Source organism: Pholis gunnellus, assembly GCF_910591455.1.
Source record: "Pholis gunnellus genome assembly, chromosome: 8".
NCBI lineage: Eukaryota > Metazoa > Chordata > Actinopteri > Perciformes > Pholidae > Pholis > Pholis gunnellus.
Genome location: NC_136534.1, coordinates 4,012,384 through 4,029,037, shown reverse-complemented (window position 1 = coordinate 4,029,037; position 16,654 = coordinate 4,012,384). Strand labels below are relative to the sequence as shown.

The window sequence follows — 16,654 nt, the reverse complement described above, 5'->3', positions numbered from 1 at the left end:
CTTAGTTAGAGGAATGATTATCTGGATTTTATGGGGTTTTTGTGTGCAAATACAATAAAGTAAATGTAAAAGCCCCCCAAGCTTATGAAATGAAATGATAGATAAATTAAATATAATATTGAATTAGTTACTCAATATTATTAAGACTCAGGAGCAAAATATCATGATCAGGACAAACCTGTGTTTTAACTGAGCTCTGTGACGGGCCCTGGGCCTCTGGGCCTGTGCCCTGCAGGTCCATTCAGTAATCTAACCATATCTGGGAGTGGTTCCCAGATAAAAACATGTTCAATGCTGAATAACAGAAACACCAGATACATCGCAAAATCCTGCATTTTCTTTTGGTGAATATTGGGGTTTTGATTAGACTCAGTCAGAAGTGTTAATTCAACTCGATGGTCATTTTTAACTATGTGTGAGTCTTCTTGTTTTCCAATGTATGACATATGGCATTTTTATATTTACTTGTGATTTATGAGAACTTACTACAATTATATGTTACAGTTTTGTAGTGCTTGTGATGAATGCAACTGCAATTCAGTCAAAAGAGATTAACTCACTATAGGCGAACCTTCTCTGGTTGTCCGCTAGATGGCGGCAGAGTCCCATAAAGAAATTGTAATTAAATTACGCTCGAGGTGGCAAGATAAGAGATTAAGACAGAACTCACACTCTGCTCTTTTTTTCGGATACCACAAATGTACGATACGTGGATTTCACATGTTGCTTCCAGGATGGAGAATAAATGAAAATGTAAATTTTTGATGAAATCAACTACCATTCGTGTCATGTTTTCTTTATAAATGTCTAAAGGCAAACTTTTTGTCTTGTCCGACGGCGCATGCGTTATTTCGTAGAGCCGGAAGATGAGCCCGTTTCCCTCTCACGCAGCACATCTTCACTTTACGATATCTTTGACTCTCTAACTCTCTATACTCGCTGACACTTGTTGGAGATACATGTGTTCCCGAGAGTCGCTCTTCACTTCAACCGTGCACGTTACCGGCAGATAAAGAAGAAGATACCTTCGGTGACATTTCTAATCTAAGTGGTACGTCTCCTGTTTGAGGTTAGCAAGTTACAGCGTTTAAAGCTCTTATTGGCTTGTTTCTTCTTACGGACCCTCATTTAGACTCAAGAAAACGTTGTTACGTTGTGGTTAAGTCACTAACATGTAACGTAACGTTACTACATCTTCTTTACCTATGTTACAATGAAAGAAGTCTCGTAAAACATACTTACACGTATACTAGCATTTCTAAGACGTTTAGCTAGCTAACGCCAATGTTACCTCTTTTTAGTATACTCAGCATGCCTTGTGTTGCTCTGCCTCGACGCGTCCAAAAGACCGTAGCATGTTAGCTTGCTATGCTAGTTGAGCTTTGTGTAGTAACGGTAGAGACGCTCTTCTTTCTCTGGCTCCGTGTGGATGCCACAAGGTTTCCGATGTTCCGCGTGCGCTTATTACCGCGTGCCACGCTTATCACCATATTATTACGCTCTCATTGTTGCGTATTTACAAAATGCGCCGAAGATTTCCGCAGGTTGTGTTTTGGGGCGGATACAAACTAACGCAACAGAACCTGTTACCACACAAACTTGTTTCCTGTGCCTCAGGCAGACAGCTCTGAGGAATTTAGGTTGAATTGGAGATGTCTTGTTTATGTATTTGTTTCCATGTGCAGAGCAGAGAGAGGTTTCTCAAGAGATCACACACAGACACGTCTGTGACGATGTGTCACAATCACAGCTGTGTGCTGGCGAGATAACGGTTGGACAGTGAACGTTGAGACGAGTCATCCATGTCCTCATGTTGTAACTTAAAGCAAGTAAACAATGATAATGTTGCTGCAGAGCATCAGGACCACGGACCCATTTTCATAACCGCGTGTAAGCTGAAGTGCAGTCTGGGTAAATACTTCCCTTTCAGAGATTTTGCAAATCACTGCATTACAGAGATGCCTCACCATTATATTGTTTGTCCACCAGAGAGCAACTGTAAAATGTCCCGCTTATTATGCAACTTGGTCACAATTCTTAAAAGAATTCAAATAAAATACAAATTCTAAAGGATCAGGAATGTTTATGTTGTATTGGATTTTTAACTCCTCTAAAATCCAGTATCGGTTGCACTATTGCCGCACATTAAGGCTACATGTGGAGTCTATGAAGGGAAAAGGTTAGGTTTAAGTATTTTTAATATAATTTTATTTATCGTTATCAATTAATCTGTTTATTAATTTCTCAATTAATGAATTAATTGGCCAATAAAACATCCATAAATACATATATTTTTTTAAAAGCTTGTTTTAAGTTCGTTGAGCACACAATGACACAATTATTCAGTTTACCATGATGTGAGATGAGATACAAGGTGAGCAGCAATCTTCACTTTTGAGATGCAAACATTTGTCTTTTTCACTTCTATCTTCGATGGTAAACCAGTTTATTTGTTTTCTATCAGCCAACCAGTCAGTGAGTTGAGTAACTGAAATGCATGTTTACACCTCTGGTAGATAGAAGTTACAGTCAGTGTTATGGATCTGGTGGGAATATTACTTTTATATATTTGCATGATCATTTACTGAGGATACTGCCTACACCACTATGGACAAGCGGAGCGTAGAGTTGTGGTTTAACATGCTCAGGTTGTGATCATCAATTTCCCTCAACTGTCAGAAACAGTTTTTCAGCACGTCTCTAAAAATGTGCGCCAGTGTGAACACGTGTCTGATATGCTAAATACGTGCAGAACGTCTGGTCGCAGTGTTAAGGAGGTGTTTTTTGTGGAGATCAATGACAAGAAGTCAGCGGTAGCACTCCCCCGATGGCTGATTTCGCACCAGTTTATCACATGCACAGGGAGCCAGATGAGCCAACATCTGGGGCACACATCGTCAGGATGCTATTCCTGATAGCTGCAGTCAGCATCAGCGGGCCGGAGAGGAGGAGGAGCTGGGGCTTAATGGTACATTTGGTCAAATTCTACCAAGAGGGGATTATGATGGGAGTCAGCCCTGTTCCACCCCCCCAAGCCCCCCCGACCCTGAATAGGATAAGCGGTTACAGATAATGGATGGATGGATTATGATGGAGAAATAAAGCTTCTTCTTTTTCAGTCTAGCTAACCTGTTTGTTAAACTCAGTGGTGTTCAATGGTGTACAAGTACATCATTTAGTGTGATTGTAACTGCATAATTCTCAGTTTATCAGCAGAGTGTATGAACCTCAGTGCTGACTGGAGCCAGTGTTAACAGGGACAGCGGTGTCCTATGAACTTCTGCACTCGGCTCCTGAGTGAAATGGCTGCTTCCTCACTGTCCTGCATTATTATACACTCATGCTCTGCTTATGGGTCACATATCTCACACATCTCCTCGTGCATTAGTTACTGTGGCTGCTGTGACACACAGTAGCCCGTGTTGCTGTTTGAAATCGGAAGTCTGTTGTAGTTTAAAATGTTGTTGAAAATGATTAAACATAAATGGCCATTCAAATGAATGCAAGTCCATGAATGTTGCGCAACATCTGGTTTGATATCATATAGACTTACCTTCTCTCAGCACCGCCAACTCTGACTGACATTCTAGTGATATTAGAGGGAATGATAATGTTTAATTATTATTTAATTGATTAGGGTGAGATCTGTACTAAACAAAGATGTTTTCTGCAGCACCACAATATTACATTAAACAGTTTGACACACGTTTCGCCTTTCGCAAATATTGCACCCTGCGATTTTGAAAATAGGCCATAGTACAAATTAATTAATTGTGCACCCCTAGTTTTATTGCAAACCCAGTTGATGATCTCACGTTGCTGTGTATGATGAGCTCTGATCCTTGTGATAAATAATTCTTCTGCTTGTCATTTTTTTGCCAGCAGTACTAAATAGCCTCAGTAAGCGTGGAGTAGAGTAGTCTGTGTGTGTATGAGCAGCTTTGATAGGTCGTACAGTAACATCATCCTAGCTTGACCTTCAGCCGGTGTGTCCTCTGACCCCATGTATGGACTCTGAAGTCACACCAGGATCTCATGCTTCTGCTGGGTCTGCAGGTCGGTGACCCCGACCCACGCAGAGTCACAAACATGTACACTACAGCACATATCCACATTACATAGTAAGTGCAGACACACTGGTTATGTGCCGGTCATTTGAATACCAGTGTGACTTCAAATGTGGCAGTAAAACTGAGGTTGAAAAATGTGTGTCTTCATCTTTCATCAGGTGCTGTTAACTTTCAGGTCATTGGTGGACAAGGAAGGACGCCGTGAACCCGAACTCTAGACGGAGTGACCCAGCAGTCTGAAACCACTCACCTGGGCTGCTCCACCTGGTGAGTGACAGAACTACAAGAATTATAGTGGTTGTTACGCCTGGAAGGAGGATATGTGTTTAAACGTGTGAGTGCATGCGTGCACCTGTCTGTCTGTCCGCGGATGTACACACCTAGGTTAACCACTAATCGGTCCGGTAGAATTACTAATCTGCCCATACTTCATTTCATCACGTTGCTGTTTCTGTGAGCGCACACTTATCATGACACAGTGCATTTGTTAGTGAAAGCTTTGTCAACACTGTGGTCTCAGATTATGGGTTGGAAAAGCTTTCTAATTCACTGCTTGGTGGATTACAGAGGAGATTGTTCTGACTGCCTCACTACTTAGTTAACTGTTGTTTAAGAAGCCGGTTTACTTCAGCTCAGGACCAGTTCCACTAGATTTGACAGTATCGGAGTAGATGTACTGTGTCTGTTTCTCCAGTGGTTTAGTCAGTTTCATTTTGGAAAAGCATTTGGATTTGTTTATCTCAGCTGCTAATGAATCTCTTATCAAACTTTTCTCTCTCCTCACATTAGCAAGGAGCAATGTAAAACACACAGGTGGTGGCAGGCTTGAGTTTTATTAGCCGACTGTCGCCATCACTGGTGAAATGACGTGACAAGAGGTGATCACTCGTAACGGCTCAAAGTTTCCCTGTTGTCTGGTCAATGTGCTCCCTGCTGCTGGTTCTGTTTATGAAGACGCATCACTCTGACACCACTGTACTACTGCGAGTGTTGACTCTTCAGCTCATGTCAATTTGATTGTTTCATATCAGATAGATATTAATCTCGTCACCGTCATAGTTCTGAATCTGCACTTTGAGCTCAGCTTGTGAGCTCCAGTATGCTACAGCTGTTGAATGAATGAATGTAGGTCCATATAATGAACAACATGCTGCTCATCTCATATCAGGTAGAAGGCTGTAAACAGTAAAAACGGTCGTGTTTCTGACAACAAAAGGTCATTCAACATATTTCAGTTGTAGATGATTTATCCTTTGGTCACTTGAAAGTTGTCAGAATGTTGAAAGGTAAACCTAATGAGATTTTGATAAGAAATTCTAAAGGATTCAAAGTAAATGGGTTTAATACTGGATTTGAATTTGTCCACATGCTATTGAACATTTGACGTGGTTTAGGTATTTGATTAGGATGCCCGCTGTGGAGATATTCCCTCTGGAGTTTTTCCAGAACCATGACACACTGTAGGGATTATAAATGTGACCCAGCATTTATACAGCTTCACCTGGATAACTACAAACACATGTTACCAACAATTATACTATACAAAGAAAGTATGATTAACTACACTTGACTACTTCAAATAAAGTCAATTACAAAACCATGTCCATATCAGGGGAGGTTATGATGCAATTTAATCGTGCTGGGATCAAGAGTAAACATGTCATCATAACTTTATGTAACGATAGTCCTGGTCAAATTCATTGATTCATGATACGCTCTCAATAATCATCAGAATGTGCTTCAAACAATCAAATAATCCTAAACATGATAATTATCAGGTCCCACTGCATAAATGAAGGATAGATAAAACTATTATAAACTATTAAATAAACAACATTGTATTGCGATCCGCGACATCACACAAGGTTCTCAAGGCTCCTCTCACCCTGCTTACCATCTTCTTAACATTTGTTTTTTAAAGACTGAAAACACCAGAACCAGGGCAGGTTAAAATTCTTGAATCCGGATTGAATCTAGAATCGTGACGTTTGCTATAAAGTATGAAGTGAAAGGCCAACAATGTCGGCAGTAAGCAGGATGAGAGCAGTAGACACGCTGTAACGGCACAGCGGACATGAAGGAATTCAGCCGGGGCCGACAGCGCAGCATCACTTTGGGTTGGTTGTTTGCTTTTCTTGGGCTCCTCTTCCTTATCAAACAGGGACACAGTGTGGGAACCACTGTCCATGCTTGTCCTTCAGTTTTCCCAGGATGGACAGCACGAATTGTTGGCATTCCTCGTCGAATCCAAGGACACATCTACGTATATCACTGCTAACCCAGCCCCCTGTTCGTTATACGAGCGTCCAACAAATTACTGGCTGATATTATTCATTTTGTGATGTTCATTTTAAACGTGGAGACTGGAGAGGCTGAGGGGGGACAACATCAGATCTGAACCTACGATGTCACGGTCACATGATACAGTATGTGCCCCCTCTTGCTAACATTTTCCATGATATCCCGTGAAGAAGACAAATATCCCACTTTAATATCAAATATGGAGGCATGCCCTACATGAAATATCTTTAAGGTACCAGCGCAGAGACAAATATCCCAGCAGCCCTCCCACCCTCAGTACCGTAGACTGTAAATATAAGAAGTGGGCGTAGTCATCGTGACGTCACCCATTGCTTTGTGGCCTGCCGTTTAGAAGCCCTGACATCTTGGATTACGGCCGTTGCTATGTTGTGAAAAACCAATGAACAGAAGTGACCATATTTGTATTTATTTGTGTACACTGTCCCTGACCAGTCCATTTGATTTAATGAAAAAATAATTTCATTTTGGCCTCTTTATTTAGATTTAGTCACATTTTCATTTCATTTGTCATTTTTATCCTTCACAGTTGGTCCAGTTTTACTTACCAAAAGGTACATTTTTTATTACACTTATAGTCATTACTTTAAGTAGTTGAGGATTATTTGTATGCCTCTGTGCCTGAGCCATTATGTTTTGTTCACTGAGGTTGTCCACTCTCTGGAACGTGATATCTCAGGAATTTGGCACAAAGGTCCACCTGGAATCAAGAATGAACTGATTAGATTTTGGTGGTCCAAGGTCACTGTGACCTCTCCAAACTCAAGAATTCACATACTAATTGTGACAATATCACACAAATGTCTAATAGGATAAAATGATGAAGTGATGGTATTTTGACCAGACATGGATGTGAACTGTAACGTGACATGTTGGCGGTGGAATACAGCAGTAATTTCAGTTCTCTCAAAGTGCTACTTCACTTTAATTTCTTTTAAAACAAAACATCACTTTGTAATTTAAGCTTTATCAGCTATAACGTTAACCTGGAACATTTAGGATTGATTAAGTGGTGATCCCTGCTCCTAAATTGTTCAGTAGGGAGCACCGGGGCTCCGATAGTGTATGGAGGGATTACCTACCCGTCATGTCGGGTGAGTCACAGCGAGCCTGCAGTCCACACATGACTGACTGAGGACATCTGGCCACGTGACTGGTCGGATGCCTTTCTCTGACCTGTGAGTCATCACAGCTGTACACAGCAGCCTGTCTGGTGTGTCAGATCCTAACAATGGCTGACATTAACTTAACTGAAACCTGTACAGTCTGCAACACACACAGGCTCTGGTGGCTTGAGCTATGTATTTGTATCATTGTGGTGAAGAGTACAATACACACCTCAGCCTTTTTCACCTCTCTTCAATATTTTTCAGTGTGAAATAAGAGAGTCTCTCTCTGGAACAAATGTATTTGTATATAATTATAAATTGACTTTTTCTATTTCTTTCTAATGATTTTATTTAAGGGAGAAATGAAAGGCAGTCACTGAGTGCAAGTGTTACACCAGTCTGTCTGTCGCAACAGAGTACAGTTGTACCCTGTTGGCAGTACAGTCACAATGAAGTGCTAATGAATTGCCTGGACAGTGAAGTTAAGCCTCCTATTAGCTCTACGGATTCATGTAGACCGAAGACTCACGGCTCTGTTGTGAGTTTTTGATCCACTCGGTTTAGCTCTTGTTGTTCTTACACAATCATCTTCTTACAGCTGATCATATTTCTTTTAAAGGATACCCATGTGTTGAAATGCCTGGTGAGCCACATCCCTCTGCAGCCTCTCATTCATATGTCAGCTGTACGCACCAGATGGTTGTTATAACTCTGTGTCTGTCTCTCTGTCTGGCATGACTTCCATCAATGAAGATCAGAGAGAAAGACAGAGGCTAACTGCCAGTGACTAACAATCTGGTGATGGGCTTCAGGGCCTGATTTTGAAATTTCTAGTGTTACTGGCTCTCCTCCAGTCAATTATAACACAGATTTCATGTTCACAACGTAACATTATCAGGGATCTGCAAATAGATGTCCCGATCGTAAAGTTTTACTGAATATTGGTCGATAACGATCATCAGTAAAACTTTATTGTCCACAACCAAGGGGGATCCGTACGGACCACAGATCAGCATCGGTCCGTTACACCAGCAAACATTAAAATACACATCAGAAGCATTTAAGTGCTTTATGGTTAATGCCGTGCAATGCTGCTTTTCCTTTTAAAGGAACAAAACTCCACTCTCTGCAACAACACAAACACGTGCAAGCACTAGCAGGACACAGCTTTTCAGTGGAAAACTGGGCCTCCCCAGTTAAAGATTCCTAGAACCGTCAGTGTTTAGCAGATAAAGAGTCCGATATGTTCCAGAAGTTTGTGGAAAGCAAAACAGAGCTAAAAGGAGAGAGAATGTTGGACGTACATCAAACACACACAGGACAAGTCTCTTGTTTAGATGCAACCGTTTGCCTTCGTCATATCAGCTTGTATGTCAGTGTCGTGTTTACAGCTTGTTTTCACTGCCTCCAAATGGCCCAAAATACATTTTTATTGCAGGTTTTTAAAAATAAATGTCTTTTATTTGGCTGTGTGAAAATCAGCTATAGGATTCGGATCTAAAGAGCTTACTAAAGAGCTCACATCTTCGGCCAGTTTCACCAAATTTGAAGCAAGATGCAAGCTAAAACCTCCAACATATCCTTTTCTCTCGCATTCATTTTGACACGTTTAACTAATTGAAACGCCCGCTGTATTTGCAACCCATGCTCCAACATGTGAGAGGACCTGTGGGACTCGCAAGACAATCATTTGGGAAATGTGACGATAGCGTGATTTGGGATCTGTGAGAAAGCAACTCTTTTTAGAAAAGGGGCGCCGGCATCCCACAGATACACTTTGTATAGAGTCAGAGGTCAAAGTAAATGACGTTGTTGTCAAATACAAGTGGAAATTGTCTTCTGTTAACATCACCCAGGTGCTGCAAGGCAGTATGGAACATCTACCCCAGTGGGCAACATACCACGGTGCATCCATGTATGGACTGCCTTAATGGGCAGCAGCTGTGGCATTTCACAGTGATCTCTCTTTGTCTCTGCATGTCCCTCTGCCTGCTCCATATGTGGCTTCAAGCGGAATATATACAGCATGGCACAGTGTGGGGTTCACATTCAAAAAATTTAAATTTAGCCAAAGATTGACCAAAAGTCCGTTGTGTCCAAACCGGGGGTATGATAGAATTAGCCCAATTCTTTGTGAGACTTTGTATAGTTACTAGACGTGAAACAATCTGCCTGTATGAAATGCACTTTGATATTTCCCTCCATGATAAACGATCAGTGGCAGAGAAAAGTTAACTGTGCTTGTTTTCACTCGTTGCTGTTGCTAACATTGTGTGTGTGTGTGAGTGTGTGTGTGTGTGCGTAATCTTCTAAAACAGCTGCTGAGTATCACTCTGAGGCCTACTTGGTCTCCATGCCGTACATAGACTGAGATAGACTAATACACAAAGAAGAACAGAATGCACAGAAAATACTCTTTTCTTTTCTTTTATGCTGTGTACCACCTGGATAGTCTATTATGACCATCATCAACACATTATATTGATAACTCAGCGGACAAATTGCTTCAAAACTACTTCAAAAAGCATTTGCATTGCACATAGTCACTGAGCAGTGAACACACTGAACTGAAATGCCCAAAATTCTATGAAAATAAAGTGCGTATTGTATTCTTATTGTGTCACTGAACACTCTTTTACTAAAATGCACTTCTCACAATGTCGTTTGAAAATAAAGTGCATACTGTAATTATTCCTTCTTCTTTCTCAAAATGTTTTAATCTGAAGTGCTGAAAGGTGTATGCAATGTAGCACCCTTAACCCACACACTCCATTACCTCACCGGCTACACAGCGACAACCTAAACCAAGGCCAGGGGATTGTCAGAAGGGGGGGGGGGGGCATCGTATGGCTGCAGGTTGAGTTTGGGAGAGTTGCTAAGCTTCACTGACAGGCTTTGGCTTCACACCTCGGCGTGCCCTGAATTACACAGGGCTTCCCCCGCTATGTGAGAATGCTGAGTCGTGGCTGGAACGCCCGGCACAAGTGGGAAGACTTGCATGTGCATTTGACTTCAGAGGGATTTCTATTAGGGACCTAGAATGCCTGTTATTTTAAGTATGAACGCCTGGGTGTCGGTAATGTCATCGGCAAACATTCACTGAAGACCTTTGACGTATCTTGGTTGAACACATGGTTCTAGCAGGCTTGAAAGCATATTAATAAGTGGCAGTAATAAATCACGCTGTCCTGATAGAGAGGTGCAGACAGAGCAGCATTAAGAATCTTATGGAGAGACGTCTCAAAAGAAGTGGCAAATATTGTCTGACCCACGAATAGAAACAAATTGTCACTAGAATTCAGATTCTAGCACATTCATACACGTAGGCACAGCTACGGGAGCAATTTTGGAGTTAAGTGTCTTGCTCAAGGACACATCGACATGCGACTAGTGGAGCCGGGGATCGAACCACCAATTCTCTGATTGAAGGACGGCCCTGCTCTCCACTTAGCCACAGGATTGGTAATATATTACATTCATAAACCTCTTTTTCTGTTGCAGGTGAATACACAAACACACACGAGCTGGGCCCACATTGTCTTTATGTAATGTCCCAGTTTGCCACCCAGTGTGCGGTAGAGGAGAGGTAGGATGAAAGGATGAAAGCTTCTTGGAGCGACAGTTACATGAGAGAGGATCGGTAATGAGGGGGCTGGAAACCGTGACAGCCGGTCTGCTGCAAGAAGGAGGGTGAATACGAGGAGGGGGCTACTTGTAGGAGTATACGCCACAGCAAGTATGGTAGGAAGACAACATGTTGCAGCCGCAACCCAGTTTTTTGTTTTTGTGGAGCAGATGAGCGAATGAGCAAGCGTGTCTCGTCCATACACCCACACTGCCCGGGCTGGTGTCCGAAGGGATTAGCAACGCATTGTTACGTCTTTCTCTATGTTTCTTTCTGCGCTTTAGGTTGTTTTTAATACCTCGCACCATTTCGGTATACATCCATTCCACATCCATATTACTTTAGCCTTTGATGAAATCCCTCCGTTCTATTCCTATGTGACAAACAAGACCGTCTCTTTGTGTTGTTGCAAAGTGTAGTCCAGATTAATTTAATATACCCCGACCACATCGCTGGGGATGCAGGGCCAGCTAGTGTGGTGCACTTGTGTTTATTTACAAAGCGCTTCACATGAAACATGAAAAGCTCGGAGACAAAGTGCAAAAGAAACACGTCATAGAAGGACATTTAAATGCAATTTAAAAACTGTAAAAATCTAAGAGAATGGAAAATAAAAACAAGCCAAAATAGAATAAAAGTTACAGCGTAAGAAACGATTTAATAAAAGTGTTCAGCCTCGATTCAAAATAAGTGTGTTTGTTCCAGATATATGGAGCATAAACACTGAACGCTGCTTCTCCATGTTTGGCTTCAACAGAAAGCAGACCTGCACCAGACGACCTGAGACGTCCTGATTGTTCCTAATGTAGCAGAAGATCAGAAATAAACCATTCGGTGCTTTATAAACCAACAGTACCAATTCTTTAACCAACAGCAGGCCGGCGTAAAGACTTAAACACTGTCTTTGTCTCAGTGAGGGGGAACTAAACGCCATCCTTTCTTGGGTTCATAACATCTTCTGGAGGCACTCTGGATTTTCACAGAGAAAGAGATATTTTTCAAAAAGGACACATTTTTTACCTCTGTGCTCGTTGCCAAAGCCCCTCACATTTAGGACAACAGATCTCGATGGAGAGTTTTAGAAGAATATGTTGTATTCTCTCTCTCTCTCTCTCTCTCTCTCTCTCTCTCTCTCTCTCTCTCTCTCTCTCTCTCTCTCTCTCTCTCTCTCTCTCTCTCTCTCTCTCTCTCTCTCTCCGGCATGTGTAAGCAGAGTCACTACTGGGGTGGAAATTGGTCATTTTATTCGTGGTAAAAAATGTCTTTCTAGATTTTCATAAAGTACACCACCTGCCAAATTTACATACAGTTGGGATCCCTGTGCCGCACCACAGTGTGAGCTACCGTGGTTCAGAGCCTGCAGTTTTTTTACAGAGAGTCAGATCTCAGGCTCCCTCCAACAATTTGCGTACGAATATAAAAAGAAAATCACGCAAGTAAAAAACCGAAAGATGAGAAGAGTTCAGGAAAATAACTTTATGACACTGAAATGAAACGTGTTACCTCATTGCTTAAACCCGTTTCAGCCCTTGAATTACATAATTACCGTGTTCAGCCGCCCCTATCGGTTGTGTTTTGTCATATATATGGATGTTTCATCCTCGTGACTGTAACAGCAGTAGAGCTCAGGAGCTTGCTGCTAATGAAATGTTAATTCCTTGAATTACTCAGTCCTCTTGCTCATTTGACACCGCTGCTGGTGTTTGATGTTTTGCATCAATGCAGGCACACACACACACAGACAGGTTTTTGGACTTGAATATGGTTCTAGTTTTCTACACCTGAGTCCAGCTGCTTTTCCTAACGCACGGAGCATGTTGCCATGGCATCAAGGAAAAGGCTGAAGTCGCCCTGTTGTCACATTTTGTTCAAAGACAACCTGAGCTCTCCTAACCCTCTTCTGTCTCTCCGTTACATTTATTTCTATTCTGGCGCTCTCTCCTCTACCCTGAGAATAAAACCATGTGTCTCCACAGGGGAGTGGACCACTTCCTTTTGGACATTTTTAGAAACTGTAAAAAATGACATCATCTTCCCAAAAAAACAACAACAAAAAAGCCACGCTGTTATGATTTCCAGATCATGTTGTCTGATTACAATGATAACCTCTTATTAATACTATTTGCTCGCTATTGGCCTGCTTAAACGGCTTTGAGGTGATGTAATCTCATTGAACACGATCTCAAACAAAGGTTGGACTCCTTCATGGATTTTCCAGACAAGTTCTATTTTTAGTTTCCCTTTTAGCTCGTTCCTCCTTCTCGCTATGCTGTAACATCAAAGTTATTGAGTCATTTTCTCATTGAGCCAGAAGTGGCGTTCCATATACGGTCGTCAGACAGGCCAACCTCTGGGTCAGCAGTGTGTGTGTATAGTTTCACAAATGGTGTGTGAAATATGCTCGAGGCCCCGTGTGTGAGAGAGCAGGCCATGAATGTACACACTATTGCTTTCACTAATGGGACTATTAAGATCGTCCTGAGTCAAACCAGCGCCAACACAAGCAGAGGAAGTAATACCCTTTTTATTTGAAGGCATCAGTGGATTGAGGGAAATGTTGTTGGAAGGTATTTTGATGGATTGACTATTATCCATGGTACAAATCCTAGCTTTTATCTCAGGCAGCAATATCTCTCCCGCCTCAGTGTTTGGATGCAAGGTGCTGAAGTAAAGTTGAATATTTTATCACTGAAAAGATGAGAAATATTTGCTCCCATATCAGCAAACTTGTTGTAAAATATTTATAGAGAAGCTCCCTAAAATGATTGCCCAGTACTAAAAAGCAGTGGCGGGCCGTCAGGGCCTGCAAAGCCTTCTCTGCTGGCCTAAACAGAATCACAAAGTTATAGCTATTTTATAATTTAATGTTTTTTCTTAAATACATTTAATTTTTTCTTATATGTATTATAATTTATAAAAATATTTTTCACATTATCTTATTTTCTCATTGCACAGCTACTGTGCTCCTCAGTTGCTCTGCTTCCAGTGCAGCTTGTTTTAAGTAGAGCTTTTATCCAATCAGATTTCACCTCTGTGTCTCTAGTAAGAAGAGAGGCCCCAGCCTGCAGACTCACCCAGTGCTGCCATGTGCAGTTTAAATTGAATGGGGACGATATTGTTGATTCAACCAATCAGATCTTTAGTTTGGGATTCATGGCCCCACCAGAGCAGTTTGCAGGCCTAGTTACGTCAGCTCAGAGTCCAGATGCCTCTCTGCCAGCAAGGTGCAGAGTGTGCTGTGATTGGTCAGTGGGCGGGCACGTGACTATGTGCCCGCGAAACATGATTGCTAGCAGAGCTTTGTAGCAGACAGAGTTCAAATGGAAATATTTGAAAGACATTTTACCTAGCTTTGTTTTTTTAATATGAAATGGCGGAAGGAGGAGAAACGGATTTAGTGGCTGAGTTACTGGGAACGCTTTTCTCAAGAAGGACATTTCTGAACAAACTGGACAGTAAGAAACGACTCCACAGCTAGCAGCCTGACCAGCCAGGAAAAGGATTTGTATGCAGCGTCAGAAGCGTTGCACATGTTATGGCTGTGAATGTGTTTCATTTTAACTGAGCGTCGGTACTTTTGGAGAGATGCGAGTGGATCTACAACTCACAACCGCGGCCCGCCCTTCGCCGGTCCACGGCCGAAGACGACCGCCGAACGCGGTCTAAGGCGACCACCGAACAGCGGCGGACCACGGACAACCGACCGGCGGCGGATCCGGTTGGACTTCTTACTGGAACTGATGTACTGGGATTAAACTCTTTGTCAGCATAGACAGCATTTGGTAAGTGAACTTCGTTTGACTATATTGTCCGTTAATGACGCAGAGTCCCGTCATGCTCGTATTCATGTATCTGCACATTTTATTTCATTTGTCAAATGTTGCAGTGTTATGTGAATATGCGGCTTTTACACGAAACAAATAATAACCCGTAGCTGTGACGTCATAATGAGGTTATTAGAAGTGTCAAACAGCACTGAAGGCCCAGGTATAAAATCCACGGCCCGCCACTGCTAAAAAGTGGTCTATTTATCTTCTAGAGTGCAGAAACCTTCCCACTGAGTAATTATTGTGGGAAAGCCACAGCAGCAACACCTCATGTTTGCAGGTATAGTTGGAGCTGTTACAGAGGCCTCGGCAGGGATGAAGCTCTGCTGCTGCGTCATTATAATCATTCATAAATAACAGATTCAAATAGAATAGAAAGTATGCTTTGAAGTAACCTGAGTGGACAAACTAACCAACCAACCCTACAAATTAGCATCTTGCTGTCACAGAGGTTGGGGCACCATTGGATTGGTTGAATCAGAAAGGTTGGGCGATATCATATGCCACGCAACGGTCGAAATATGTGTGAAAAGTCAGCAAATACGGAGCAGCTAGAGGCATCCCGACCAGCTCAAGGTGAGGTAGAACTATTAATTCCACGATGAGAAAGAACTTTACTTAGGCTACATGATTAAAGGACATTTACACACTGCAGCTTATATTTGTTTGTAAATTTTTTTAAATGAAGATTAGCAAATCCTGCAGGATAAAAATGGATAGAAGTCTTTTTCCATTTTGTATACTCTGAAATACAAATGTGTGTGATTTTTAAATCGCGGTGGCTTTGCATGTTTATTTGCACCGGTTAGCCTCAGTGACTTTTTTAACAAATGATTGTTCTCAGGGACCACAAAGCTCCATTTTGAAAGAATTTGAGTTTAGTTTTGAATTCAAGTCATAAAGTATTGTATCATGTGAGGCAGTTCTTACTTGAATTCCCAGAAACAATAACTGTATCGTGATTATATAACGTCACTGTGATGTAGAATTGCACATCCATGATTGAAGATTTTGGCCATATCGGCCATCCCTATATGTTGGAACAATATGTTGCGCCAATGCATCTTGCAGATTTTTTGATATATATTACAGGAAGTGAAAACTTTTAACCTGCTGGTGTGACAGCAGAGGAAATATAAAGGGATCTCCAACATCAGCAAGGTTCATCCTCTGGGAACCATGAGATATTTTAGACAGGACTGAAGCGATGGGCCGACCGATCACTGCTATACTTTTAGCCCATATCCTTTAACAACGACCCACCTAAATCATTACTGCTGCAGCCAGCTGTTTTCTGTTGTCACAGGGAGTTTAACGGACTTCATATTTGGCAACTCAGTATAGTTATCACAAAGGTCGTACTATTGCTGGAAGTGTCAGCTCTGTCTTGGTTAAGACATCTGTCACAGTTACAGCTGTTTGGTACTGATTGGCATCCTTCCTCTTTGTGTAAGATTACATTAAACTGTAACTACATTTTTTCTTAACTGCAAGCTAAATGTTGTATAATCATGTTGTTGCACTTAAACACACACACACAAACTCCCTGTCACACACACACACACAGGTTTTTAGTTTGCCTGCAGAGTTTGTGCTTATCAAGTTGTGTTTTCTGAGCGAGCTGGGGGGAAGTGAGAGGAGGGCAAGGTATAGCTTTCCTCATACTGTCCCTGTTCTCCAGGCACCCAACAGGAAAAAGCTTAA

At 41.8% G+C, this 16,654-nt stretch overlaps 1 protein-coding gene across 3 annotated transcripts in view; it reads left to right on the top strand.

The window, feature by feature from the left end:
• The first annotated feature begins 922 nt into the window (after positions 1–922).
• Positions 923–16,654, top strand: part of ncalda (neurocalcin delta a) — a 60,401-nt gene continuing 44,669 nt past the window's right edge. For 2 of the 3 annotated variants that reach the window (XM_079165064.1, XM_079165066.1), the window contains exons 1-2: positions 923–1,051; positions 4,229–4,337. The gene's annotated coding sequence lies outside the window, so the exon portion shown is untranslated. The remainder of the gene's footprint in view (positions 1,052–4,228; positions 4,338–16,654) is intronic. The other variant, XM_079165065.1, reaches the window with a different exon arrangement.